This window comes from Xenopus tropicalis, chromosome 4 (assembly GCF_000004195.4).
Source record: "Xenopus tropicalis strain Nigerian chromosome 4, UCB_Xtro_10.0, whole genome shotgun sequence".
NCBI classification, from domain to species: domain Eukaryota; kingdom Metazoa; phylum Chordata; class Amphibia; order Anura; family Pipidae; genus Xenopus; species Xenopus tropicalis.
The window spans coordinates 54,207,685-54,235,436 of NC_030680.2; the positions used below are offsets into that span (position 1 = coordinate 54,207,685).

General features: G+C 37.8%; 1 protein-coding gene across 2 annotated transcripts in view; it reads right to left on the reverse strand.

The window, feature by feature from the left end:
* wwox (WW domain containing oxidoreductase) overlaps positions 1-27,752 on the reverse strand; it is a 571,090-nt gene that overhangs the window by 328,172 nt on the left and 215,166 nt on the right. The gene's annotated exons all lie outside the window — the stretch shown is intronic.

Sequence of the window (27,752 nt, forward strand, 5' to 3'; positions counted from 1 at the left end):
TTGCTAGATAGCTGCCGAGATCCCAAACTGGTGCTACACAAAAACCTAAATAACTAAAAAAACTAGACACACAAATGTAAAAAAATCATATGCAATTTGTCTCAGAATATCATTACCTCTATCCTCCATCATACTAATAGTTAACTACCTCTTTAACTTCATAACAATAAAAAAACAATATTGGAAAAACTAGGGCAAGAAAACCATTATTGATTGTGTGAGTGGCAACCATTGGTTTCCTATTTATGAATAAACTGTGATTCTATCTGCCAGTAATATACAAGAATAGACAAAAGATCATTTTCCCCAAATGGGAACAACAATGCCAACATTTTCCCTTGTATGTTCTGGAACTGAGAATGCTATTTTCCCAAAACTCTGAAAGTTTATCCGGAGGATTCCAATAAAACCACAGGAGCTCAACTGTATGTTATTAAGAAGAAAACAATCCAAACCCCTAAAGGAAAACTAACTACACTTGCTCTTATAGCAAAACAAGGCAAGTGTTAGAAAGAGATCCGATTAAATCACTTCCAACAGCTCAATTGTTTGTTCTTCCCACTTCTTTTCCCAAGCCAATCTTGATCTCCCAAGAACCAAATCTACCCAAAGTATACTTAAAGGTATGATATTCAGTAATTAGTAAAACATTTTTATGAACATGCTGAAAAAGTTTCATGAAAGGATAGAGGGAAATAAAAGCATTACATCCAAGAGGATTCATAGCCCCAGGGGAACTCTGTAGATAACACTAAGCAATACTGGGCTGCACAACAATGGTAACATGGTGGGGCTTATTTATGAGAGAAACAGAGTTAGCTCTATGACGTCACATTGTGTACTGAGTTTAATACAGTTTGGTTACAAAAATTCTTGTGCACTCTCTGATTGTAACAATAATGTACAAATCTGTATTTGGTGGGAGCCCTTCATATAAGGAAAGGCTGTAAATTGTTCAGGTGGTATATCTGCCAGCTGTGATGCACAAACAGTACATGTTGCACAGAGAGATACCATCCTTTTAACTAAAATAACTACCCTTCAGCTGTTCCTTCAACAGAACTGATTAATATTTATTTTGAGAATTGTTCTGGAAATACATTGGTGTGTTTTTTTTTACTGTACTCCTCTTCCATAAATTACTCAGCATGCACCTATTTATTTCAACATTAGCAATATATATATATATATATATATATATATACAAGGTGCAGAATGAAGAGCACACCAGCACTTACAGATGATACCCGGGTGCCAGAGCAGTAATAATGGAATAAAGTGAAAGATGTCGGCACTCACAGGATTTGCACAATAGTACTTACAAACAGCAAGTCATAGTCAGATGCAATAAGGTGAGGTTTATTGGTCCTGACGACGGTCCCTGGTGGAAACGCGTTGATGTGAGCGTGGAGCAATAAAACTTTTGATACTTTTGCACAAATTGGAGCCGTGAGTGCTTTCTGCTGCAGCTATGTGAATACGTTTGGTGAGCACCCGGCGCGTGGCTTGTGATTGGTGAGTGCCGTTACTGGAACAGATATATATATATAAGAGAGAGAGAGAGAGAGAGAGCATATGCTTTACATACAACCTGTCTATTCTTTATTGCTGTAAAAGCAACCTCCTCCCTTCACCCTTTGTTGTTACAGTTTTGCCTAACAGATAACAAGGACTTTATGCAGTGGGTGTTGCACACGGGTAATCTAATCTGTGGAGCAACTTCAGCGCCCTTTTTATCTCAAGAAATAACTATGATGAATCAATTCATTATTGAAACAATAGGCTGTACAATACTACACAATTATGGCCAATATTATGGTTCCACTGCTGCTTAGCTACTGTAGTTGGCATGTCAATCTCTGCAATGTTTCATTGTTTCTTCTACTATATAATCTAAAAACTTCATTATTAATTATGGTGCACTACTGCACCCTTGCATCCTTTGTGTTTTAGGTTTGTTACAACCTGGAACTCCATTTGCAAGTATTTTGTATGTCTGTGTGGGGGTGCCACAGGTCTTGAGGTAGCTCCTCTGATGCCTCCCCCCTCAGCCCCCACTCTTACCATTACAGCGCCAGAGGGGGTCCAGGGGGGGTGCATCACTAGTTTAGAGAGCACAATTGCACTCTTTGCACTAGCGGAGCTGAATTTCCATTTTAAAAACAGGACATTCGGTTACCAGAAGTGGCTCTTTGTCCCCTGATAACTTTGGGGGCGCTGCCACCCTAGGTGAGTCTCTCAACTCACCTCACGGTAGCATCGCCCCTGGGTTTTCTGCCATGCTCCAGAAAGTATACAGGCAGGTGAATCGTCTCCTGATGGAAGTCACTGTAAAGTTGGTGGGGGGGGGGTTTAGGGAACTGTGAACTCTGTAAAATGCAGTGTAAGCTCTACAAGTATAAGAGCAAGAAAGTAATATTGTTATTTTAAGAAGGCTTTGTTTTTCTTATTTTTTTTTAAAAAACAAACAAACTTTTGGTGCAAAAGAGACAGAAGCATAGCAAAATATACATTTTATTTTAAACAAGTTTCCCCTGCAAAGTAATTTCAGCAAAGCAGTAGCTAAGAATCTGTCTGAATGCCTGTCTAAAAACGAAATGCATTTTTCAAATGAGTTTCATGTTACAAATGTTCAGCAAACATGTATTTTAAATCTTTTTAACAGCATAGTAAATTTACATGGTTTATAGAGCGATATATTTCATTACACAATAAATGCTCTGTTTCTGCTTAAGCGGTTTTATCCTTAAATTGGTTAGACTCAATGCTGAATGCCTTATGCATGGGATTTTATCCCACAACGTTTGGGTCAAGTTTGTGGCATGGTAGTATGTAACAGTGTATATTATGGCCATAGGAATGCCTTACACAATTTTAAAATGAATGATGATGTCCAGACAAGAGAATTTTTCTTACAGGTCAGAAAATTAAAAATAACTATAGAAGCAGAGGGGTCATTAACTAACCCATGTAAGTAAAGGGGCCCCACTTTTCCATACTTATTTTTAAATATTTGGACCAAGGGCAGTAACGCATACAAACATCTTTGCCATTGCACTATTTAAAGCACCTCTTCAAAATTAAGCTGCCAATACAAAGGCTAATACTGGCGATTGATGATTAATCCTGTCCTGTAATTTGGGATTGTTATTAAAGTCTGCCTAGCCACCCCCCCCCCATGTGGTTTGATCAGTCTGATTAGGTCCGACTATTGGGAAGGCAATCAACAAACTGAGTTGAGAGGCAGCACCAGCATAAACTTTCAGGGGGCAGATCCTCACCTCTCTGACCCACGTTTAACAAACATAACGTTTTCACACTTGCGCAATAATTCTATTAAGCCACATAATTCTAAAAGAAAAGGGAAATAGAAAAACCATACTTTCAACAAATGATGCAAACCATTATGCTACATTTTTATAAATAAAGTAAGGGGACGGTTATTAAGAAAGCAGAAAACACTGGAATGTGATTAAAGCCTTTTTTTTTTTTATACAGTCCTATTTATACGTAACAATTTTAATTTTTGACGGATTTGCTTTTCCTTTGCAGCAATAAGACATTGTTTTGTACGCCAATTTTAGTTAAGCTAGCATGCATGTTAATAGCAAAGTAATCCTTGCAGTACAAAGAGAGAAAAGGGTTAACGGTTTTGTTATAAACAATGTTTATGCATTTTACTTTATCCTGCACATGCTACTTGCACCTAAAAAATGTATTCACAAGAATACTTATTTAATAACATGCAACGTGAATGGAAGCAGGCTCTTTAAAAATGTATGAATGTAATACAGAAATATTGGAAAAATAAAAAAGTGCAAAAAGGACAAATGTTGTGGCATGAATCCTTTACCAGCAAAGCTTGCTGGGAGAAGTCAGACGAGAGTATTGCTGGTGATTTAACTTAACAAAAGTTAAGACTGGATTTTTTGAGTAGCAATGAGCGTAATTTTTTATAGATTATGTGATAGGCCGTGGCTTGTTACCTTTATTTTAAAGTGGAACACAGCCTATTGCTTTCTCTGTTTTAAGACATACCAGCATTTCCAAACATGATTACCTCATCAATCACACTGTGTCTAGTACTTAATAAAGTCAAGAATATAATGTATCAATGTAACATCCAACAATCTGTTGCTGGTCCTTTCCTAAGGAAGAGGGCAATACTGTTTTTAATCTGGTTGGAAAGAAAAAACAGAGCCCTGATTTTGGATTGCACATGACAAGGGGACTCCTCAATTAACCCTTCGCCTTGAGGCACCCCACTGAACCCCCTTGTTACATATCTCAATGAAACACCAGGAGACAGAGGTGGAGAAAATGGCCACAGCATTTATTCACATTTTATCAAATAAATAGGACCTTGCCAGCCTAACCCAAGGCAATATTCTAAAGCCATAATTCCATAAGAGGTCGCTACTATGCTCTGCCGTTCCTCGCTGAAGACTTGAAGGAGTATTAGACTGCCTCTACCTACAGAGAGGATGGCCCCAAACTCTGCTACCAGCAGGAGCTGCATTACCAACCATGAGAGAAGTTCAGCAGCCCTGCTGCCGGTCCTGGATCTGCAGTGTCTCGATGATAGGAAATCCAAGCAGGCTGTCACCTAGCACAAGCAGTAGTAGCGTCTGTATCTATCAATCCACCGTGCAGTCACAGGAGAGAACCTCCTTTCTCCCTCTGCTAAAATGACCTGTGCAGTACTCTGGCAAGGTCCTACCGCTGCTGTGACAAATAAAACATAAAATATATTATCATATATCCACTATTTTGATCCAGAGGAAGGCAAAAAACCCAACCTGAAGCTAGTGCCAATTATGCCTCAAGAGGGAAAAAATTCCTTCCTGACCCTCTGGGCGATCGGAAATATTCCCTGGATCAAGAAATCGTTAACATGAATTAAACACAAAGCTGACTCTCAAGTTTATACCATATAAAGATACAGAAAGCACAATATAAAAATGCATTCAGGTAAAATTCCACATTCAGTTATTAATAGATAATATGAAAACCAAAAGAAGAGAAACTCCTGACATTTCTCAAAATATGCAAAAAGAGGGAGGGTGGGTGGGATGTTTCTACCTGCTCAGAAGATAAGGAAGTGAGTGCTTTTCTGACATCACATCCCTCTCTTTCTCCGCCCCTCCCCAGGCCAGCCTTCTCCTGCCTTAACTCTTTCCTTCTCACCTAATCACTGTTGAACCTAGTTCTTCCAATCTCTAAACATAAACCAGTGTAATCTGGCTGCTGGTTATTCGGATCCCTTGTCATGCAGCCCCTGCGCTTATATCTCCAGGGCTTTCCTTTATTTAAATTTGATTGTTAGACACAGGACCGCAACAAGGAATCACGGTTCCCCACACTTTTAAGTTAGAAAGTTCCTCCTCCTAATTATTGGTCAACTGGACCCCTGGCTGGAGGACCCTCCCAACAAGTAGAATGGGGCCCCAAAAAGATAGAAATTATACTCATATAGGTACCCAGGTACCCCTGTACCCCCCAGTGGTAGCCCTGGTCAAACACAAAACATTTACAACTATGGCATAATGCATTTTTGTAAGTATCCCAAAAAGGTGGAAACAAAAGTCCCACACTGAATTGCATCTCCTTCAAGTGTTTGTGCAAATACTGTCTGGGAAAAAAAAGTGTGTGCCTATCTCCATTTAAGAGGTAATCTACTGGGTAAGGGGGATAGCCTCATGATACTTATTTTGTGGAAAGGCCCACAGCAATTGTTTGCACCTCCAAGTATCATTCCAGCCACTGGGGAATGCTTGAAGTTGCTTGGTTATTCCCGCTATTACCCAAATATCAGTGGCAGATCACAAGACAGATGATGATTACTTTGCCAACCAGAGGAAGAATTGTAGTTCAGATGGGGTATGGCATACATAATTAATCTTGGTATTGTGCTGTTATATATGCATTAAGAAATGAGTTGTAGCCATCTGCCCAGGGCTTTGCTGAAGATGATGGGAAATATAGCTGTGAAAGAATTAAAAAGACGCCCAAGGTATGCCTCATCCTCAGACAATTCAGGACTTAGGGACCTGCATAAAAGTTAAAGGAATGTTTAATTATCCAGAGGAAATAGAGGAAAATATATCACATTTACCCCTAATTCCAGCAACACTTATAATTCTAAACTCATTCATTATAAACTCTTTGTTATGCTGCGTGTGAAAACGTACACTAGGCTTTCAAGGCACGATTTACAAATAAAAAAAGCCATTTATTTTCCCCATTCCTCTAATGACTACTAGATATGATAAAGATGTTGTTCTATTCTGTATGCCAGAAAAGGTAATTTCTTTCAGAGATCTTTGAAAATGAGCTCCTCCTACTATAGATTTCTAACTCAGCTTGTAGAAAATCCATGATTCCCTAAACATTGGACTTTGAAAGCACATTGACTAAAATCTTCATGCCTAATTCATGAAGTGTAGTCTGGAGATTAGTGGAGCTGGACATAGACCAGGAATACTTTATCATATTGTAATAAGCAGAGGCTGAAAATTGCATTTCTAAAGCTACAGTATTAAAGGGCACACCGCAAAACATGACCCAAACATAACTCAGTTGGTCTACACTGTCTGCAAATGCTTTGATATGATAAAGTATGCTGACGATGGGAATAAACATAGCTGGAAGTATCTGAATTTAAAAGAGAGAAAAATACCTTGCAAGGACTACGCACAAAAGGACACATGCTTAAAATTTATAACATGTTAAATTGGGGAGCTACGGAACAAACTGTTAATATGTATCACAGAGAAGCAGAACGTGTGGCTGATCAAAAGAGCAGGATGTAAGGCGCCCTTTGCAGGGTGGCGGTTTAACCAGTAGCATTCGGGAGGAAAAATTTTCAGACAGGGTTCTACTAACTAAATAAAACTGTATGTTTGGAGGCAGTTAATATAGTTCTTGAAGATTATTATTTTTGTTAAAAGCAAAAATGGAAGATGTCTCTGGCATAGAGCAACTTGTTAAAGGCTTTATTATGTTTGAAGCAGCTTGTTAGTTGTTATCTAAAGTACTAAAGGCCATGCCTTAACTCCCAATGTGCATGTATACCTGAGAGGGAGCAGTTCATTTTTTTCAAGGTATTCCTCATAGATTTTTGTAACATTGTACCCTGAGTTTTATCTTGTGGTGGCAGAGGTAGCATCATTGAAGATGCTATTGGGGTTAGTGACCCCCTCTGAGAGTTGGTGTTGCCATCCTAAGTAAGTGGTCTTTATTTATATATCACAGACATATTTTTCAGAGCTTTTACAGAGATTATAAAACATTCCTATCAGTCCCTGGCTCAATGGAGCTCACAATCGTAGATCCTTTACTCACACTATAGTCAGTTTTATCAAGAGCTAATTAAACCTGTCTTAAAAGTGTGCGTGCTAACTAACTTGAAACCCATACAAACACAGGGAGAACATACAAACTGCTTTTGTGGGAAGAAACCAGAGTACTTAAAGGAAACCCATGCAAACTTCTTGTAGACAGTGCCTTGGCTAGAATCAAACTTAGGACCCTAGTGCTTAAAAGCAGTGATAACCATCGTGCCACAACACTGCCATGCAATTTCAGGGGTTAACATCTCTTAACTGTTACATGTATGTTGGGGATATTTTTAAAAAGGCACATTTCTTCGGTAGAAGGCGACTTGTCTTAAGGTGAGCATCACCTTTACATTTCCGCAATAGTTCACTTTTAAAGCTTATGGAGGTTCCCAACTGCCATGGTTTTGACCAAAACATTGCAACACCATGATAGCAAAACAAGCAATGACACCCGAATACATCTGTAACAAACTGCTGTGTAAAAAAGGCCAAAAATCTTTCTTAAAACTACTCCAATTAATAAAATCATTACTAGTCATAGGTTGCTCAGTGCAAGGGACACCAGTGTGAGCAAGTAAAAGACCTAATTCTCAGTAATCTTTGTATATGTGTATGATGCAGTGAGTGGGTTCTGTCAAATAAAACAAAAAAAATAGAGAATGTTAGTTGTATTTACGCTAAGGGCCTTATTTATTACACCCAGGCATCACAGCATAAAAACTGAGTATTTTTCAAGTGATAACATACCTTGCAAATATTGTGTTTGTTTTTGCAAGTTTTTTTTTTTTAAAAGCAACTTCAGCCAGAACTTAAACTTACTTGACTTTTTCCCATTGACACACACATATATCTGTAAAATTCCCAATGATAACTAAATTAGGCATATACATATAAAGAAATAAATATAAAGTTTGCACCAGAACCGATTTGCCCTACCTCTCATTTTACACACATTACCACATTATTTTCCGGCAATGAAAAAATGAAATAAAATTGAAGGGCAGACAATAGCCATTGCATATAATTAAAGGAATGGACTGATGACTATGTGCTATTTTAATGCCAATATTAGATCAACCCTTTACAGAGAAACCAAAGATCATCCTTTACTGTGATCGGTATCATTCAATAATTCAGTATGTTTTTACACTTAACTAAAATCTGGCAGAATACTCCACTAGTACTTTATTATCAGATTTTTTTTTTATTTACTGAGCATAAATCTGAACATCCCCAAGGTCCTCGGCCCTCATCCAATAATAAACAAAAGCACTTTAAACAGTACTTACAAAGCAGATCTTTAAACAGAGCACAAAAGCTCTCAGTATTGGGGGGGTGTGATAATCCATACAAGTGCATTCCATAAAATTAGGAGCTCTCATAATATCATGCAAAGTGTTCATTTATATATTTAAATTGTTTTCTTGACAAGTGCACCATGAAAATGTAACATGCTGTACTTGAGGAATAAAATTAATGTACCGAGGAACAGCACTTCTTTATCTGTCTCTTTGCAGGGATAAATCTCAAAAAATAAAAAGTTATGGAATCATACCACACAGTGCAGACTGATACGTGGCTCACTATATTTCCTAAAATGATGCTATGCTATTTGCACTGCTAAAGGCAAGAGTTCTCTATGCACAGCAAGCACATCCTGATGGTCACATTAAATGAGCTGTGGGTTACTAGACAAGAAGCCTTAAGAGTAAATGTATATAGTAGTTGGAGCCCCTGTAATGTAGGCTGTTATGCACAGGTTGTGTGTGTTCCATTGGTAGTTCTTTCCAATAAGGCTAACAGACTCTGCTGCTGTCTGGTACGACCCCATGCCAGTCACAGTAGTAGAGAAGAAGGCCTTACTGTGCATAGTTAGGATAGCAGCTCCATATTGAAATAGATGAACACAGCAGGCATTAGTGATGGTTTCTTAACTAATTAGGTCCATAAGGTACCCCACATTAACTTTCAATATGATCATCACATCACATGAAAAACAGAATATAGAGAGAGGTTCTGCATAACAATATTTCATCCAAGGATCAGCCCCAGGCCATAATATTCTAAAGCATAACATATCATTAAAAAAAATCTTTTAGCTGCTGGTGAGAGCTTCAGATAATAATTGTATTGTCAATTTTTTTTTTTATTTCTTAAAGGGGCGGTATAGACCTAAAAACACCTATACCTATACATAGGACTATATTTTTAATAAGAATTTATATTTTCCTATTTTTGTTCTTGCTATTATAAAGCACTAATTTAATTAGTTGTTTTTTTTTCACAAAACTTAATCCCCCATCCTTCATAAACAAGGCTTTTTGTTTGGAGCGCCCTATTTACCTTAAAACAAACACACCCCTCCCATGTCTAATAGCAGCCTTTAAGCAGCTCATTATCGGGGGGCTTCTCAATGCTCTGGTAATTAGTTTTATCAGCTCATCTGAGGTCCAGTGGGATCAGGAAGTGACAGAAAATACTAACGTTAAACTGGATTTATAATCTCAATTAGTGCCAGAAATAACATAAATCATAGATATTTCTTAATTAAAAGTTTAAAACAATAGGCCAAAGGTATGTTCAGCACATACTTTTGCCTAGTGTTTCACTTGTGATATATCTATGGTTTACACGAACTAATTCAACTCATGTTGAAAAAGGATGTACACTGTCTCTTTAAAAAGGCCATTTTTCCTAGTTCCAGAATGCATCTTATTCTGTCACCAACCAGTAGTCCTTATCTAAATCAATAATTTGTGCTATTAAACAAATCATGAGCTTGTAATGTGTGAGAAGAGAACAAAGATAAATAACTATTTTAAGTAAGACTGAGCTAGAACCAGAGGACACATGAAAAAATGCAGACAAGCCCCATGTATCAGGAATTATGCAAGCAGGTGGCTTTGGCTACAATTTTTAATTACTCTAATTATTACCTTATGGATGTCATGACTAAGCCATGTATATTGGCAGTAGACACATTTTTTTACCACAATGTTGAGGGTCTTCATTCTTGCTACTTGTTGCCACTTGACATGCAGTGTGGCACATTTTAAAAAGTTTGGGGTATATTTATTAAAGGAGAAGGAAAGGTAAAAACTAAGTAAGCTTTATCAGAAAGGTCTATGTAAATACAGCCATAAGCACTCACAGAAAAGCAACACTGAGTCCTCTATCAAAATAAACACAGGATATATTTTTTCCTTTTTTGTAAACATGTTCTTCAGGTATCTGACTTCCTCTCTCAGAAAAATCCTTCATTCCTGGGGCCAGAGTCTGTGCAGTTCTCTTCTTTCCCCTCTTTCATAAAACTCAATCCCACCACCCTTAGGACTGTGTGATCTGAGCTATAAAGGCTAGACTGCAAGCAGGAAGCTATGAAGACAAAGCTAAAATGGCAGCTGCAATCTTAAACAAACAGAGAAAGCTTCTAGGGCTGTTCACTCAGGTATTGTAATGCTTACTAAAGAATAAATATAGCATTCTAGGTGGCACTAATGTGGCAAATCTATTGGCAGTAAAATGCCAAAATGACTTTCCTTCTCCTCTAAAGGGTGTTTCGCAAATTCTTCCATAGTTTCTCAAACTTGGCTCATCACTAGTTGCCACCTTCAATCTTCGGCAACTAGGGCAGGGAACAGGTTGGTGACACCATGGAGGTGGGATGTACGATCCCAGGGGTGGGGTTATGATGTGACGGTCATCAATTGGCTCTTCATTACGTCAAACCAGAGTCCTGCCCGGTTTTCCTAATTTGTAAAAGTGGCCAGGCAGTTTTGACACGAAAAATGGGCTGTCCGTGTCAAAACTGGGCAGGCTTTTTTAGAGGTGTATTAATTAAAGTGTGAACTCTCTTTCTCACCCACGGATAAATAGGTTCTTAGAATTTATACAATGCTAAATAATCTCACTCTGGTGATCTGTGGAGAGTTTGGCTTCACACTTTAATAAATATCTCCCAAAGTGTAAAATCTGTTTTTTCCTTGAGTCTCAACATGGCTTCCTATACCAGGAGCTTGCTCCCAGCGTGGGCAGCATTTTTTTCACAAAATTATATTGTTTCCCACAAGCAAAATGTGTGCTTTTATTAGTCCACACCTCCAATGGGGGGAAAGAATTAATGAAAGTATCCTCTTTTGAGTAGAGTGCCAGTTAGGCACATGGCTTAATGCATTCCAGGCCCTAAAACGTCAATTACTGTAGCGTGTTTATTTTATACAGATAATCTTATATGCACATTTACATTTTTGTTTTTCTAGACATGAGATTGCTGCACATCACTGCTTCTACCAAGCACCAACAGTTTTGGGAAACACATTATAGACCACAGAGAAAAGAGAGTTTGCTAATACATCCTGCAAGATGTAGCTAGTCTAAGGAGGGTGTGGCCAAGTCTGATGGTGGACTTTCAATTTGTTTCAAAACTACACATAAATCCATACAGGATAGAAGTGTCCTACCCAACTCCACATGTGTGATGGCACATGAGATAATCCCACCAGTTTTCCTTTATTTATCTATTAAATAGTCAATAAATATCAGGGTTTCTAGTGGGCACTTGGGGCAAAGCCTTAAATGAATGTGTTAAGCCTCCTGTTTATCTGTTTATTTGTTTATTAACACAGGCCCTGAAGCTAAGGAATCTATAAAATTAGGAATTATACGGTTTCTTACATATTGCAAGCAGCAAAGTCCTAAAGCCCTTGATGGGAAGGTAAAGATTTAACAAGTTAAGACAACAATATTTATGTTTCCTTAATTTAAAGGCAGTAAAGGCACAACAATAAGTGGCAGGGCAGCCGCATGAACCTGTTTAATGCCAGCACGCAAGTATGTATATTGTGACACAAATAATTTGCAGTGCCACAGCAAGCCTGGTCTGTTTCAGGCTGATCACGCCAACCTTTCCCCACTGTGTGTGTGTGGGGGGGGGGGGGAATGGGAGACAATGTTTGCAAAGTACAGGTTACAAAAATGATTTCATCAGTCTAAACATTATTTTCGTAATATAAATAAATACAACAGAATGGAATTCATTATTTTTTATTATCTGTTAAACCTCTGGGACTTGCCACTATATTAACTTTAGTGTAGCCAGGAACTGTGCACATTAAGTAGCATGCCTGTTAAGTATTCCATTAAATACATGGGAACTGAGAAGAATCATAAAAAAGAAACAATCCCTACTGTGTTTTGCAGAATATGAAATCTGGATTATTCCAAATGCACAGGGACCACACAGTCAGAGAGTCAGGACATGAGCAAATTATTGAAACTGGGCATTATGGGTCTTTACCTGAAAGATTTAATATTCATCAATCAAGTTTCTGTGAAATAAATAAAATATTTTACTGCCACTGCTAACTGAACTCAACCAAATGCTTGCGATAACATTTTCTCATATTCCTAGCCTAAAATATTCTCAAAAGTAAACTCAGAACAAATGCAAGCCAATGTATATCAAAAGCGTGTTTTGGGATCTGATGTATTACTGTAATATCCAATGGTATCAACCTGCTTTGTTTTTTTAGCGTCTAACAAGTCTAGTGACTTGTGCCAGAGGTATACTTTTCACTAGTGACATTGCATGAAAGGAATGCTTGCCCTGCACTAGATAGTGTCAGGAACTTCCCGGACCCAGGGATCTGAAGTATTCTGGCCACTGCTCCTTCCGGTTGGGCCACAGAAGGTAATGTGGTTCCAGCCTGCCAGGTTATCATGACTCTTCCCGCAATTTTAGATTCTTACTGAAAAGTTTGAATTCCTGCACTGAAAGCTAAAAAAAATACAATGTTTCTCAAACTTAATTAAAAAAGTAGCATTTGGCAGAGGGTCCAGAAAAGTTAACAAGCTACACCTGCACTTAGATACAATTGTAACTAATAAGCTAAACAGGTCTGGTCTCTTGAGGGAACTGAGACTTGCAGCTGAAAGGGCAATTTCACCTTTTTTAGCAAAACTGTAATAACATATAAAACAAGAGCCCAAAACCCTCAGAAATGTGTTCAAATTTTAAATAACCTGCCAAATTTTGTAAAATGAGAGTGGGCATTGATATTTAGGGTGTGTAACCAAAAATGGGCGTGGGCATTTCTTTTTGTTCCTCTTTACATTTTTCAAATGTTGGGAGGTGTGCCCCTGTCTGTATTACCTGGCTTACCCCCACAATCCAGCTGCAGGCAATAACCCTTATTAAGGGGCTATTTAGGCCTTCCTCCTGCAACAGCCTGTAGATAATGGATCATTGGCTATGACAAGTGCAGGCGTCAATTTTTGTGGCCCTCCATAAACAACCCTTCACTCTTAAGTTTTACCCCCTTTTGGTCCTAACAGATACACTCACACAACAACCTTTTGTGGATAGAAAAGGCTGCAGCCATTTATTTGCAACAGTATCAAATTTTTAACAATAACATATTAATGTCATTAAATAACATAACTTAACATAACATAAATCTCCTGGTAACATAATAACAATAAGCCGCTGAAGGCTGCTTTGTGGAAGCTGTACCTTTCCCCACTGCAATCAGTTCCCTGAGATTAGAAACCCCCTTTTTCTAACCACCACAGCAACATTTACCACTGGCCTATGGCTGTAATCCCTAGCCTCAGGCCTAACCTTCCGCCTCAGTCTCCTTTGGCTATGTAATCTCCGGCTGCGACTATGGTCCTTTCATCCCTACTGTCTTTGTCACCACTTTAACTCCTTAAATAGGGCGGGAGGGTGGGAGCTGTTAAAACAAAATGGCACCTTTCCTCTGTGCTGTTCTACCACGGTTCTACCACCCCTTAGCCAATCCCTACACTGAACTACACTTCCCATAATCCCTAGCAACCAACATTCTCCCGGGCCTTTTTCCTAGCCTTGTCATGGCTAGGAAACTCAACTCATGCCTCGTTCTATCCCGGAGCCCCTTTCTGCCATAACCAGGCCTTGTGTTCCTGTGTCCGAGTTGTTCCTGAGTTCCTTGGCCCGTTATGTGACTTCTGCATACTTTCTGCCTGTCCTGACCTTCAGTCTGCTTTATGGACTTCGATTGCTGCCAGCCCTTTGCCTGTATTTGGGCTTAATTTGCCTGCCTGTTCCTGTATTTTCAATTTTATATTATTAAATTTTGTTTAAAGCAGTTCTTGCAGCGTGTTTTACTCAGCACATTAACTCCTGTCAGCTACATCAATTGGTAGCCCTGGCAGATAGAGACAGTCAAGCAAGTAGTTTTATTGCTCCATGTGGCACAGGATTGAACATCTGCAAATATTCCACTAAGCTCACATCACTAATGTTAAGTACATCCCCTGCCCCAGCGGCCCATCTGACAATTGAAATAAAAGGCAGGTGTTTAGCATAAGGTATAAAACATATCAGAGACCTGTTTTGGTCTGATGTACAATTCATTGCTTGCCCCACTCACTTCAGTTATAAAGGGAAGCCCAGTAGAAAGCATTGATCTTTATGAAATTCATTCCATGTATTAATCTTTGCATTGGCCTCTTTAGACCCCTAACAGCCTGCCCTTGTAACAGAAACAATTGCAAATTAAAGCTATGGGAACCTAGGTAAAACGTTAATCTTGTGCAGGAACCCATATCTTTAGACCACCTTGTCTTATGAAGTTCTAGAAAAGTCTGAGATAACCAATAGGTCAGCCCTCTCTGGTGATTTTGGAAAATCAGGGCAACCAGGCCATTTCCTTGTCCTCATGTTCCCCAGCACCAACATGAATGACATGGGGGGAATTTAATATTAGAATGTAATAATGCAAAAATATCTAGTATAAATAAATTTAAAGCAACTGGACTTGTTTAGTAATCATTGAAGACGTTTCACTACTCATCCGAGCAGCTTCTTCAGTTCAACTGACTGGTATGGGAAGTCCTCAGCATATATACTCTTCCACTAATCCAATCACAATGGCACTTTGTAACTCTTCAGAAATGGCAATGGCACTTTGTAACACTTCTGAAGAGTTACAAAGTGCCATTGTGATTGGATTAGTGGAAGAGTATATATGCTGAGGTCTTCCCATACCAGTCAGTTGAACTGAAGAAGCTGCTCGGATGAGTAGTGAAACGTCTTCAATGATTACTAAACAAGTCCAGTTGCTTTAAATTTATTTATACTAGATATACCATGACCTGGATGAATGAAAATCTTCATAGACAATGCAAAAATAGTTTGCCCAGGTTTAGCAACTGAACAGTCTTTGCTCCCCTTTCTATGTTACAAAAGACTTATCAGTGGTCTTGCTTTAGATATTGTTAAGCTGACCTACCACTAGCCAATAATTATGCCTATACATAACAATTTTGTTTTCATTGAGAAAATAAAGACAATAGAAATACTTTGTATTATATGTAAAAACAAATAGAAATTACAGTACATTTACTTGAAGTAAAAAAACGTACTTAGACAATGCCTAAATGCAGCCTATTGATGTTTTTTTAGCGTTTATTTTTCCACTAGATGCTATAAATTATTTGGCATGGAAGATTTAGTTGCAATATACTCTGCTATAAAGTATCATCCCTATCTATCATCTGCAGTCAATATTCTTAAATATTAATCACTGCCTTTGAGTAATCACAAAAAAAAAATGTGGTAATCTCCAAAATGTTATCTTAAGTGAAAGTGAAGAGCATCAATACAGAATGCATAGATCAAATTTTGTGTGGATGTGACTGACATGGTTTGGCCAGTTATTGATCTATTTATGACCAGTGCGCGAAAAGTTACTAATCAATATCGCTCTCTCAAAGAATGCTTAAAATATGAAGGTTTTATAACACCAAATACACACATAACAGACAGCAACAATGTCATCTGATATAGCCTGCTTTGCCTATGAATAAATATTTTCGGTGTTTGGATGCTGAAAGTCACTGCTGACATTTTTGTCGATTTTCTCAAACTCCAATGTGATTAGATTTGGGGGTCACTTACTTGGAGGTCACTTCTAGGACCACACATTTTAATTTCAAATAGAGTATATATCCAAACTGATAGCATGGAACCTTACCAAATCAGAGCACAAGAAATCAGCTTAAGACAGCACTGGTTTTTGTGTGATTCTCTGTCATCTATGGCTAAGAAGGCCCATGTTACAAGAGATAATTTTGCTGACAGGTAACCTTGATGAAAAAGGTAAGTCACATGGACAATTTACTGATATAACAGCAATCTTCTCCAAACTGGTTGGCGACACTCATAATCTTCAGTGGGAGCCAAACAGGGGCTGATACTATGTCACATCACATTTACACATACAGAGCATTTCTTACATCAGCTGACCATAAATCTAGAAAAATCAATACTATTAATTTGTGAGATGGAGGTTGGGGGGAGAAGGATGCAATATGACAAGGGTTAAAAACAAACCCCTATTACACAGGTTATAAAGACTCTTGCCATATAGAAAGGAATTTTAAACTAAAGTCCCTTTATTATATATCTTGCACTAGAAATTTGCCTTCTGCATTCCTCTGAAACTCAGGAGGTTAAGTATTTTTTTCCTGGGCATTGATAATAACAGTACAAATGGACAAAAACTGTGAGCTGGTATTTTTTGCTACAGACATGCTGGCTTAAAGCCCAAGAAACACAATAGCCACATGTTCATAGAAATTAATTATCTAATTAATTTGGTGTCTAACAGCAATTAGTTCAAATGAGCATATGTAAGATCCTTTTTACAAATAGCTTTCTGCTTACAATGAATAGAAAGCAAAACATGGCCTGGTATAAACAAAGTCTAGGCTTCTATTTGTGGAACGTGCTCTGAGTGAATAGAATGAGGCTAAAGGCAAGAGCACAATTTTTCCTTTTTTTCTAAGAGAATTGCCTGTTAAAACAAATTGTCATGGCAGTGTGAATCAGGAGATTTTTTTTAATACACAATCATTATTTCTATCATTCTAAACCAAGTAGCATGTGTAACTCTACTATTAAGGTATTAACCAATAAACTTAAGTTGTGTCTGTTATGTTGCTATTCTGCTCGATGTATAAATACCGTGCCAACTAAAAAATCTGAAACCTGTTTAAAACAAGGGCCAATGTTAATATCATTCTAAGGTGAAATGATAAATCATTACTGTTAAAACTTATTGGGGCCCATGTGTCAAGAATTGCTACTAAATATCAAATTTCAAATCTCATCTATTTCTAGCCTTTTTAAGTTAAAAAGCCTTGTAAGTTTAAAGTAAAAATGTATATTTTTAAGCCGAGTCTTTAAAGACCTGTCAACTGGATTTTTTAGGATTTAGCCATATTTATACCCTCAGTGGATTGGAAATTTTTGGGTGGTTAAGACACAACAGGGTGTGTTATAAACATAGCCAATTGACTTTCTTTTTTTTTTCCTTTAATGAAACTTTTGCATTGTTCCCCCAGGTTGAATTTTGCCTACGGTTTGTAGAAGCTTTTCCTAATTTTTGCCAAAGTTGAAAACACTTTAATGATCTGGTTCAGTTATATCTAATGATTTTCTTTCTAACTGAACCGCACAGGGCCAGGTAGGCAGAAGAGGCACAGTGGAGGAGGCACTGGGCACATACGTCTTTTGCTGTTGCTGAAGTTCAGTTTCCAAGCACAATTCGGGGGTGGGGGCATGTAAGACGGTACACGTCAATTATCAACTGAATTTGCAATAGTTCCTAGATTAAAATGTTAGGATAAGGAACACGCTCTAAAACTATTTATACACTGAAAACTACAAGGAAAAAAACTACTTCTGTAAAAGGAACATTAAACATCCGCTACAGTTTAGCTGCATGTTCATATTTAGAAAGAATTCACATTTTCTATGTTGACCGAAAAAAGGTCTTTTGGAGCTCTGTGTTCCATGTTTTGGACATAGTCCAGATAAAAGAAGACATTATGCTAATTGAATATGTTATGTTTGCATATACAGAAAAGTTACACGTTTTTGTTTCTGTCTAGGGTGCTAGTGGCACAGAACTTAACTGAAGTGACAGGTACTATTCATCAACTGATTTGGGGAACTTCAGCCACTTAATTAGAATCAAACTTAGTCCAATTTAATTTTGTCGTAAAGTCCCACCATGGACATTTTAGAAAACTTGGCAGTTCCTGTAAGAAAACATACTAACACAGACATGTGAATTAGTAGTCAGGAAACTCAGAGCTTCCTCTTTGCTTTTTTTTTTTTAACGGTACGTATACAATTCATACTAATTTCAACAACCGGAAAAACCCTGTCACAAAGCATTGGAAGTTCAATATTCCACTGGGCTCCAAGAAAAAAATTTCCATATATCTTAGATTAAAAAAAAAAAGGCTCATAAGTAATCATCCATTGTAGGTACAGGGTCTGAAAAAATAATAATTGTGTGTTTTACAAAACAGAGTAAAATTAGATCTCTTTATTATCTTACATGGAAAACTTAAAATATGTAACCTTGTGAATGAGAAAAAAATTGCTATTTTTCATTTCATAGAACCAGCTGTCTTATTTACCAGGGAATATTCGCTTCATTGCAGGTACTTTGGGATGCAAAATTGCGGAGCTCTAGTTATCAATTAGTACAGTGTTAATGGCTAATCAGGATAATGTGGTTCAAACATTTTAATGGATAAACTGGCAACAAGTGGAACATAAATCTTGGCAGAACCTCGATATCACAAGATTCATTAGTGTAACCGGCATACGGTGCCTGATGGATTTTATGCATGTGCAGTTGTAAAATGCAGAGTGGATTTTTCAGATTGGAAATGTTTTATATAAATTGTTGATAGAATAAGGAGCATCTGCATTCCAATGGAGCACATATGATTGACTGGATTTGTGGGCAAGTCAACAAGGAATAGATCTAAAGCAGCTGGGTAAACTATACCCCCTGAAGGAATACTTATATTATGTTAAGTGACCTATTACAGAATCTCACCAAACTGTAATATATGTATATATCAGTAAATATTGCCCTTTTACATCCTTTCCCTTGATCCACCATTTAGTAAGGGGCTGTGGTCACATGACCAGATATAATGCAGCTCTAACAGTAACAAGGCAAAACTCTGTCCATTAATTGGCTGATGGGGCCTAGCATGTATGTGTGCCTTGGCTTGTTTGTGTGCACTGTGAATTCTATGATCCCAGGAGACGGCCCTTACAGTAATTCTTTAATAATTTTCTATTTAGGATTACCCAGTAGCACATACTATTAAAATAGTAAATTTTTTATGAAAATATTTAGATGAAGCAGGGTTTTACAAATGAAATTGTTTATGCAATATATTTTTAGAGAGACCTTCAATGTTTGGGGGTATAGTTTTCCTTTAACGAGACAAAGGGCTACAGACTGAAAATTAATATATCTAGCTGCTGATTCCAGTGATTTACATGTATACTCTAGGATGCTTGGGACTTGAGGCTTTCTGGGTGTTTTACATAATTTTAATCACCTTACATCTGCCTAAAAAAACTTGAAATATTAAATAAAGCCAGTAGGATCGATTTGACACCAACATGGATTTATAGTAGTTATAGTGATGTCCATACTACACAGTGATCAAAATCAAACCCATCACCAATGTATTTTAGTCCTCCCTGAGGTGAATTCACAAACTGTTGTAATTTTACTCTACAGTAGTAAGCCATATCAGTCATTAAGCATTTCAGTCCAGTGCATCAACTGTTTTAAGGCTAAGGAAAACATAATTTCAAGTGGCTGTTACATAAATATTTTATAAAAGAGATTTTGTGTGTTTGTGAATTCTCCTAAAGGTGTTCTATGAAGTGCATTCTAGTGCATCTGTTTAATGTATTCAATTTAATGACTGACTCTTGTACAATTCCCATCCTAATGCTCTTCTTCTCTTTTTAGGTCTGCCCTCTGCAGGAAAACCATCATAATCTTAATTCTGAAGGCAGCAGCCAGGGAAGTAGGACTAACTGTATCATGTAATAAGGACAAAATAGCAAAAAGCATGTGTATTAACAATGTCTTTTGCCATACCCTCAGGGTATATAGTCCACTCTAGGATAATCTGCTTGAAAACCACAGTAGCAACAATTAGGGAGTCATTGCACAAAATTTATGTATAATCTATTGCACTTTTTTTTACTGTGCAGCAATGATAGAATCTTTTATTGTACAAAATATCTAAAGAAAGCAAGGAATAAAGCGCAAGCTACACATTGCTTGGTCAATTAGGTTGTCATAGAAGATTGCCAATTACATTTGTATACAGAAAAAGTGACATTGCTCAACCTTTTTTTTTTTGGGGGGGGGGGCAGAGAATCATAGTTACATAGTTACATAGTTACATAGGGTTGAAAAAAGACCTGTGTCCATCAAGTTCAACCCAGCACACCTAACCCACACCTACCAATCTATACACTCACATACATAAACTATAAATACAACCACTAGTACTAACTGTAGATATTAGTATCACAATAGCCTTGGATATTCTGATTGATCAAGAACTCATCCAGGCCCCTCTTAAAGGCATTAACAGAATCTGCCATTACCACATCACTAGGAAGGGCATTCCATAACCTCACTTGCCCTCACCGTGAAAAACCACCTACGCTGCTTCAAATGGAAACTCCTTTCCTCTAATCTAAAGGGGTGACCTCTGGTGCGTTGATTGTTTTTATGGGAAAAAAGAACATCCCCCAACTGCCTATAATCCCCCCTAATGTACTTGTACAGAGTAATCATGTCCCCTCGCAAGCGCCTCTTTTCCAGAGAAAACAACCCCAACCTCGACAGTCTCACCTCATAGTTTAAATCTTCCATCCCCTTAACCAGTTTAGTTGCACGTCTCTGCACTCTCTCCAGCTCATTAATATCCTTCTTAAGGACTGGAGCCCAAAACTGCACTGCATACTCAAGGTGAGGCCTTACCAGGGACCTATAAAGGGGCAAAATTATGTTCTCATCCCTTGAGTCAATGCCCTTTTTTATACAAGACAGCACTTTATTTGCTTTAGTAGCCACAGAATGACACTGCCTGGAATTAGACAACTTGTTATCAACAAAAACCCCTAGATCCTTCTCCATTAAGGATACCCCCAACACACTACCATTCAGTAGATAGTTTGCGTTTATATTATTTCTACCAAAGTGCATAACTTTGCACTTATCAACATTGAACCTCATTTTCCAGTTTGCTGCCCAGTTATCTAATTTTGTCAAATCGCTCTGCAAAGCGGCAGCATCCTGCATGGAACTTATAGTTTTGCACAATTTAGTGTCATCAGCAAAAATAGAAACAATACTGTCTATGCCCACCTCCAGGTCATTAATAAACAAGTTAAACAGCAAAGGCCCAAGGACTGACCCCTGCGGTACTCCACTAACCACACTGGTCCAATTAGAAAATGTTCCATTTACCACCACTCTTTGTACTCTATCCTTCAGCCAGTTCTCTATCCAATTACAAATATTATGTTCTAGGCCAATATTCCTTAATTTGATCATTAACCTTCTGTGAGGTACTGTATCAAACGCTTTAGCAAAGTCCAAGTAGATGACATCAACTGCCATTCCAGCATCAAGGTTCCTACTCACCTCCTCATAAAAGGCAACTAAATTAGTCTGGCAAGATCTGTTACGCATAAAACCATGCTGGCACAAACTAATAGTATTGTGAACTGCAATGTATTCAAGTACCCTATCCCTTATTACCCCTTCCAAAAGTTTTCCTACTACTGATGTCAGACTAACAGGCCTATAGTTTTCAGGCTGAGAACGGGATCCCTTTTTAAATAATGGCACCACATTAGCAATCCGCCAGTCTCTTGGCACCATGCCAGACCTCAATGAATCCTGAAAAATTAAGTGAAGAGGTTTGGCAATCACAGCGCTCAGCTCATTTAATACCCTGGGATGAATCCCATCCGGCCCTGGACCTTTGTTTACCTTTAAATGTTCAAGTCTCTTTTGAATTTCCTCCCGAGTGACCCATGCGTCAGTAGCTAAATTACTAGAACTGGGCATATTACAAGGGAAGCCTTCATTATCTGGCTCCTCAGATGTATAGACAGATGAAAAATAAGAGTTCAAAATTTCAGCTTTTTCCCCGTTTTCATCAACCAACGTACCCCCCCGTGATAATAAAGTTCCCACCCCTTCTTGCTTCATTTTTTTACTATTCACATAATTAAAAAATAATTTTGGATTCTTTTTACTCCTAGCTGCAATATCCCTTTCCATCTCTATTTTAGCTTGCCTGCTTTTTTGCATGCTTTATTTGCTTCCTTGTACCTGATGAAAGTTTCCGCTGTCCCAGCTAACTTGAATGCCCTAAAAGCACGTTTTTTCTTACCAACCTCGACAATAACACTTTTATTCAGCCATAAAGGTTTTGCTTTGCGATGCCTCTCCTTGCTTACAAGGGGGATATACTGTTGTGTATACCTACAAAGCAATGTTTTAAAGATGTTCCATTTTCCTTCTGTGTCTAACCCCATGAAAAGCCTTTCCCAGTTGACACATTGCAGAGATGCCCTTATACTGGCAAAGTCAGTGGCTTTACAGTGCCATGACCGAAGGGTATTTTGGCAGTGGACAAGATATGATACAACTGAGTTATTGAGTTGTTTTATAACAGCAATGTATCATGCACCATATAAAATGAATAAAGGAAAGGAGATGCTGAGGCCAAAAGATTATATTCTCTCCACAAGGGAACCTTCTTAGTAACTTGTGTGAGCCTTGATGGTTTTATTAGCGGCTGGTTTTATTTGTGATTTTATCTGTGCCGTCTGCAATGAGCCTTATACCTTGACAAACAGTACTTGTACATTGCATTTATACAAGACAATATCTCTGTACTTCTGACTTAGGCTATTCATCTGTTTACATAGCTTCAAAAAATAACAAGTTCTCCAGTGTAAATATGATTGTGTAGGTACCATTAAGCTTGTCCGCGGATGGCCTTAAAGTCTTAAAGCAACTAAGCAGGCTACAAACCTTCTGTCATATTTATGACATCTTCACTATCATATGGAGATAGTTAGCCAGCAGGCCTGTAATGCTGCTCCAATGCTTGCACAGAATCAGGGCTATGAGAACACTTGTGTTTAAAACAAGTGGGTCTTTGATAGAACACATTGGGGGGGAAAAAAATTATATTCACCCCTGTCTGTATCTGACAATGTTAAAGTATTTAAGTACTGGATTTTCTCATTTATTCTGGCCTCTAGTTTAACAGCATTATGGTCACATCTGTAATAGAATCAAAGTTACTGAAAGAAAAAGGAGAATGTTTATGTGTGTCCCAGGGTTGCCATGGAATACTTTTTCTATTGCGACATTAATTAAACACAAAAATAAGAAAGGGGAACATTTCCTTTGCTCTTGTACACACCTAAAAAACAATACATACTTTTATATCAGCAAATGTTTGTCGTCACTTGTGCTTGAGTAGGGTACAGAATTTCTGCTTTTTAGTGGCAACCCCATGGCCTTAAAAGCAGCAGTCCTGTTTTATAGTTCAGTAATCTCTGCAACAAAGCATTCTATCACAGTACTCGTGGATTCAGCCTATAACCTATATCTCACAACACTATGGCCTATAACGTTTTTTATTGGGGTGAAGGCCAAACAAAGAAAAGAAACACAAATTTGCTTAGCATTCTTCATATCTTGAGTAACAAAAAGCCAAAGCCAAACACATAATAATACTCTGTGTATTAATGTACACTGATGCGTTTAACAGGCAATCTTATAGACTGATAGTATTTCTTTAACAAATAGTTATCTGAATATTACAAGACACCTTTTCATTAAATGGAACTTGTGCTTTATGAAAGTTTTGCATTCAAAATTTATTGCAAGTTACTATTTTCTTGGATTCTACTTTACCACCCTATACCATGGCTCTGTATGGCTCACCTTATCACTCATAGACCTTTATTGCAGCCCTGCTAGGCCAGAATCAGACCATTCATGCAATCCTCTCCATACGCCCCTATTATGTTTGTTTTTTGGCCCTGCATCTGGATGGCAAAATTAGGCAAAGATTTACACCTTGATGTATAGCCATCTTAAATGATTCTACATGAATAGAACCTACTAATGAATTATCTCCCTTGTTTATCAATAGCACTTGAATGCCCCTATAATTTTGATATTTTATCACTATGAGTCTATGTGCCCGCACAGGTAAAGCAATAGGAATGTGTGGACCAGGAGGACCCTTCATTAGATAAATGAGTCATCTCTGAGGAGGAAACAGGGAAAATCATAGGAATTCCCCAGACTGATGCCCTGACCCTTTGGAAACTGCGCACATTGGAGCCCCACTGATGAAAATCTCTGTCTCTCTTATTTGAACCCACAATGACAGAGAACCATATGTTAAATACAACAGACCAGCACAATTCCCAGCGTTTATTTAATCAGCACCCTGTTTATTTCCAAATTCTGCTACATCTGTTGCGTGATAGGCTGGCATTTGCTGTTAAAGCAGAAAATTACGATGAGGGCCTAATTGACCCTCCTGTGTCTTTGAAAAAGCCTGTCTGTAGTCTCTAATTGACCCTCTTGGTACCTTAACAGAACAATGAATGAATCCTCGGTAAATAATGGAGGGTGATGATTAATAGCTAGGGGCGGCTGGACCACGAGCTAGCTGAGCGTTCCCATATTGGTTCCTTATTCCCTGGATTGCAGTACACAGGCGGTCTCATTGAACTGAAAAAACTGAACACTAAACATACAGTTTCTTATATATAAATGAGGAATGGGAGCTTGCGTGGTGTTTTGTATTCATCTGTTGTTTTGTATAATAAAGGAATGTCAACCCAAAACCTTCTGTTAGGGTGATAAATGTTACTAAATATCTAGCAATTCATTTTATGCCAGTAAGTTTTATTGATAAATGAAGTATTCAGTACTAAACAGCAGTCTTTCATATTTTTAATTCTTAAGATCTTGCAATTCTCGAAAGCTGGAGTACTGGTAACTTTGACAGTCCTTACACCTTATATTAAATTATCATGTTCAAAGTAAAACAACTTCCCCAGCTGTTTCTCAAAAAATCAAATTCTTGTGGTCACTCTGGACTTGTAATGGATACTGGCATTCTGGCCACAAACAAAATGCAACGGACCAGATAATGTGAAGGTGGGCTTAACCAATTGTTTGGCCCCTGGGTGACCCATCGGATGACACTAGGGACCTAAAAGGAAAGGACCACATATCCTCAGCCCAATGCAGCTCTCCCCAACCAGATATCAGCTGGGTCAGCCATCTATTTTATATGCTATGTGGATCAATAAGCATGACCTACTGTAGCTTGCAAACAACATCACTCTGGCTAGCAAAAAAAGCCAGTCACAGTGGGGCATATTTATTAAGATGGGTAAAATGAATTTGCCGAAAAAACGGCGTAAAAAGCTGTGTAAAAAAACCGAAAAAGATTGCCGTCCGAACGCCAGATTTTATGCTGTTAATTCACGCCAATAGTGCTTTACAAATAGACACATGTATGGGATCTATTATCCAGAATGCTTGGAACCTGTGATTTTGCGGATAAGTGGGCATCCCATAATTTCGATCTACTTACCATAAGTCTACTTAAAAATCATTTAAACATTAATTAAACCAATGAAGATTGTTTTGCCTACAATAAGGATTAGATATATCTTATTTGGATCAAGGAGAAGGTTCTTTTTCATTATTACAGAAAAACAGGAAATCATTTTTTAAATAATTTTATTAAATTGGATCTATGGGAGATGGGCTTCCTGTAATTTGGAGTTTTCTGGATAATGGGTTTCCTGATTATACATACCATCTCTGTGCTCTGTAAACATGTAAATAAAAAATACATAAATGCTCCACAAACAGTTTGAAATTAAGGAGCAAATGGGAGGTGCCCTGTGGCCCAATAGACAAGCTTCCTGATTTTTGGCTAGGACAGCTAAAGACAGACAAGGTTCCAAAGGGGAACAGGGCACAGTGAAAAAAGGGCAGAGTTTCTTAGTAAAGCCAAGTTTTACAATTAGTAATGTTGGTGAGACAGATTTCTACACTGATTTACACAACAATTCTTTCCAATACTATCCCGTGGTTTACGTTATACACAACCAGATACTGCAGTTAAAGAGATACTGTCATGATTTTTATGGTATACTTTTTATTTCTAAATAACACTGTTCAAATCGCAAACAATTCACTCTACCAATTAAAATTTTATTCTTGAACCAACAAGTTCATTTTTTTTATTAGTTGTAATATTGGGGTGTAAGCAGCCATCTCCTTGCATTGTGCCTGAGTCTTTCAGAAAGAGCCAGCGCTACGCATTAGAACTGCTTTCATTTAACCTATTGTTTCTCCTACTACCATGTAACTGAAGGAGTTGCAAGTCGGACTTGGATTTCTTACTATTGTGTGTTATTCTGATATCTACTGGGAACTGCTATCTTGCTACCTTCCCATTGTTCTGCTGATCGGCTGCTGGGAGGGGGGTGATATCACTCCAGCTTGCAGCTCAGCACGAAAAAGTGACTGAAGTCTACCAGAGCACAGGTCACATGGCTGTGGCACCCTGGGAAATTAATAATATGACTAGCCACATGTGAAATTTCAAAATGAAAAAAATTTGTTTGTGTTTTTGAAAAATGGATTTTAATGCAGGATTCTGCTGGAGAATCTCTATTAACGGATACGTTTTGAAAAAAAAAAACATGTTTTCCCATGACAGTGTTCCTTTAAATACTTCCGTTTATTTTGTAAAAAAAAAAAAAAAGCTATTTAAAAATCTTAAAGTGACTAAATACATTTGTAGGTTTCTTTATGTCTGTGTAAACAACCATACAGTTGCATGTGTGTACACAGCCCCACAAAAGCAGCAAGAACAGAAGCACATACATTTTCGGTATGTCCAACAATACATGGCCATTAGCAACAAGGGGCTTTATAACTGACAATGGTCAAATATGGATTGCGGCCAGAACATATACATCATTTTTACAACACACAGGGACAGCTTAAAATGAGTCTGTGCATTTTTAGGGATAACACAGTTAATTGTTATGGGTAGGTTCCAAAATCTGACAAGCTCCTCTGCTGTAGCCATTTTTCTTACTCAAACTTCTATGGCTATATCGAGAATTAATAATCTTTTTCCACAGGCTTTTAATTGTGGTCTGAGCCAATAAAATGCACTGTTGATTCATGTATGCAGTTGGTAATCCCCAGATCGTGCAGTCATTTTTCTTATTAGTTCTTGCTATATAGAAATTTATGTGCAGGAGCTAATTTCCCTGCCTAACTAACAGTAAATACTGGATGCAGATTTATGTTATAATAAACTGTACAAATATAAAAAGAAGCAAGCTATTGGATTTAAAGGACTCTCAAAGCTTTTATTCATTAAGATTCAGATGTTATGAAAGATTCAGATGCCAAAAAACCTTTATGGAGGCAGATGGGC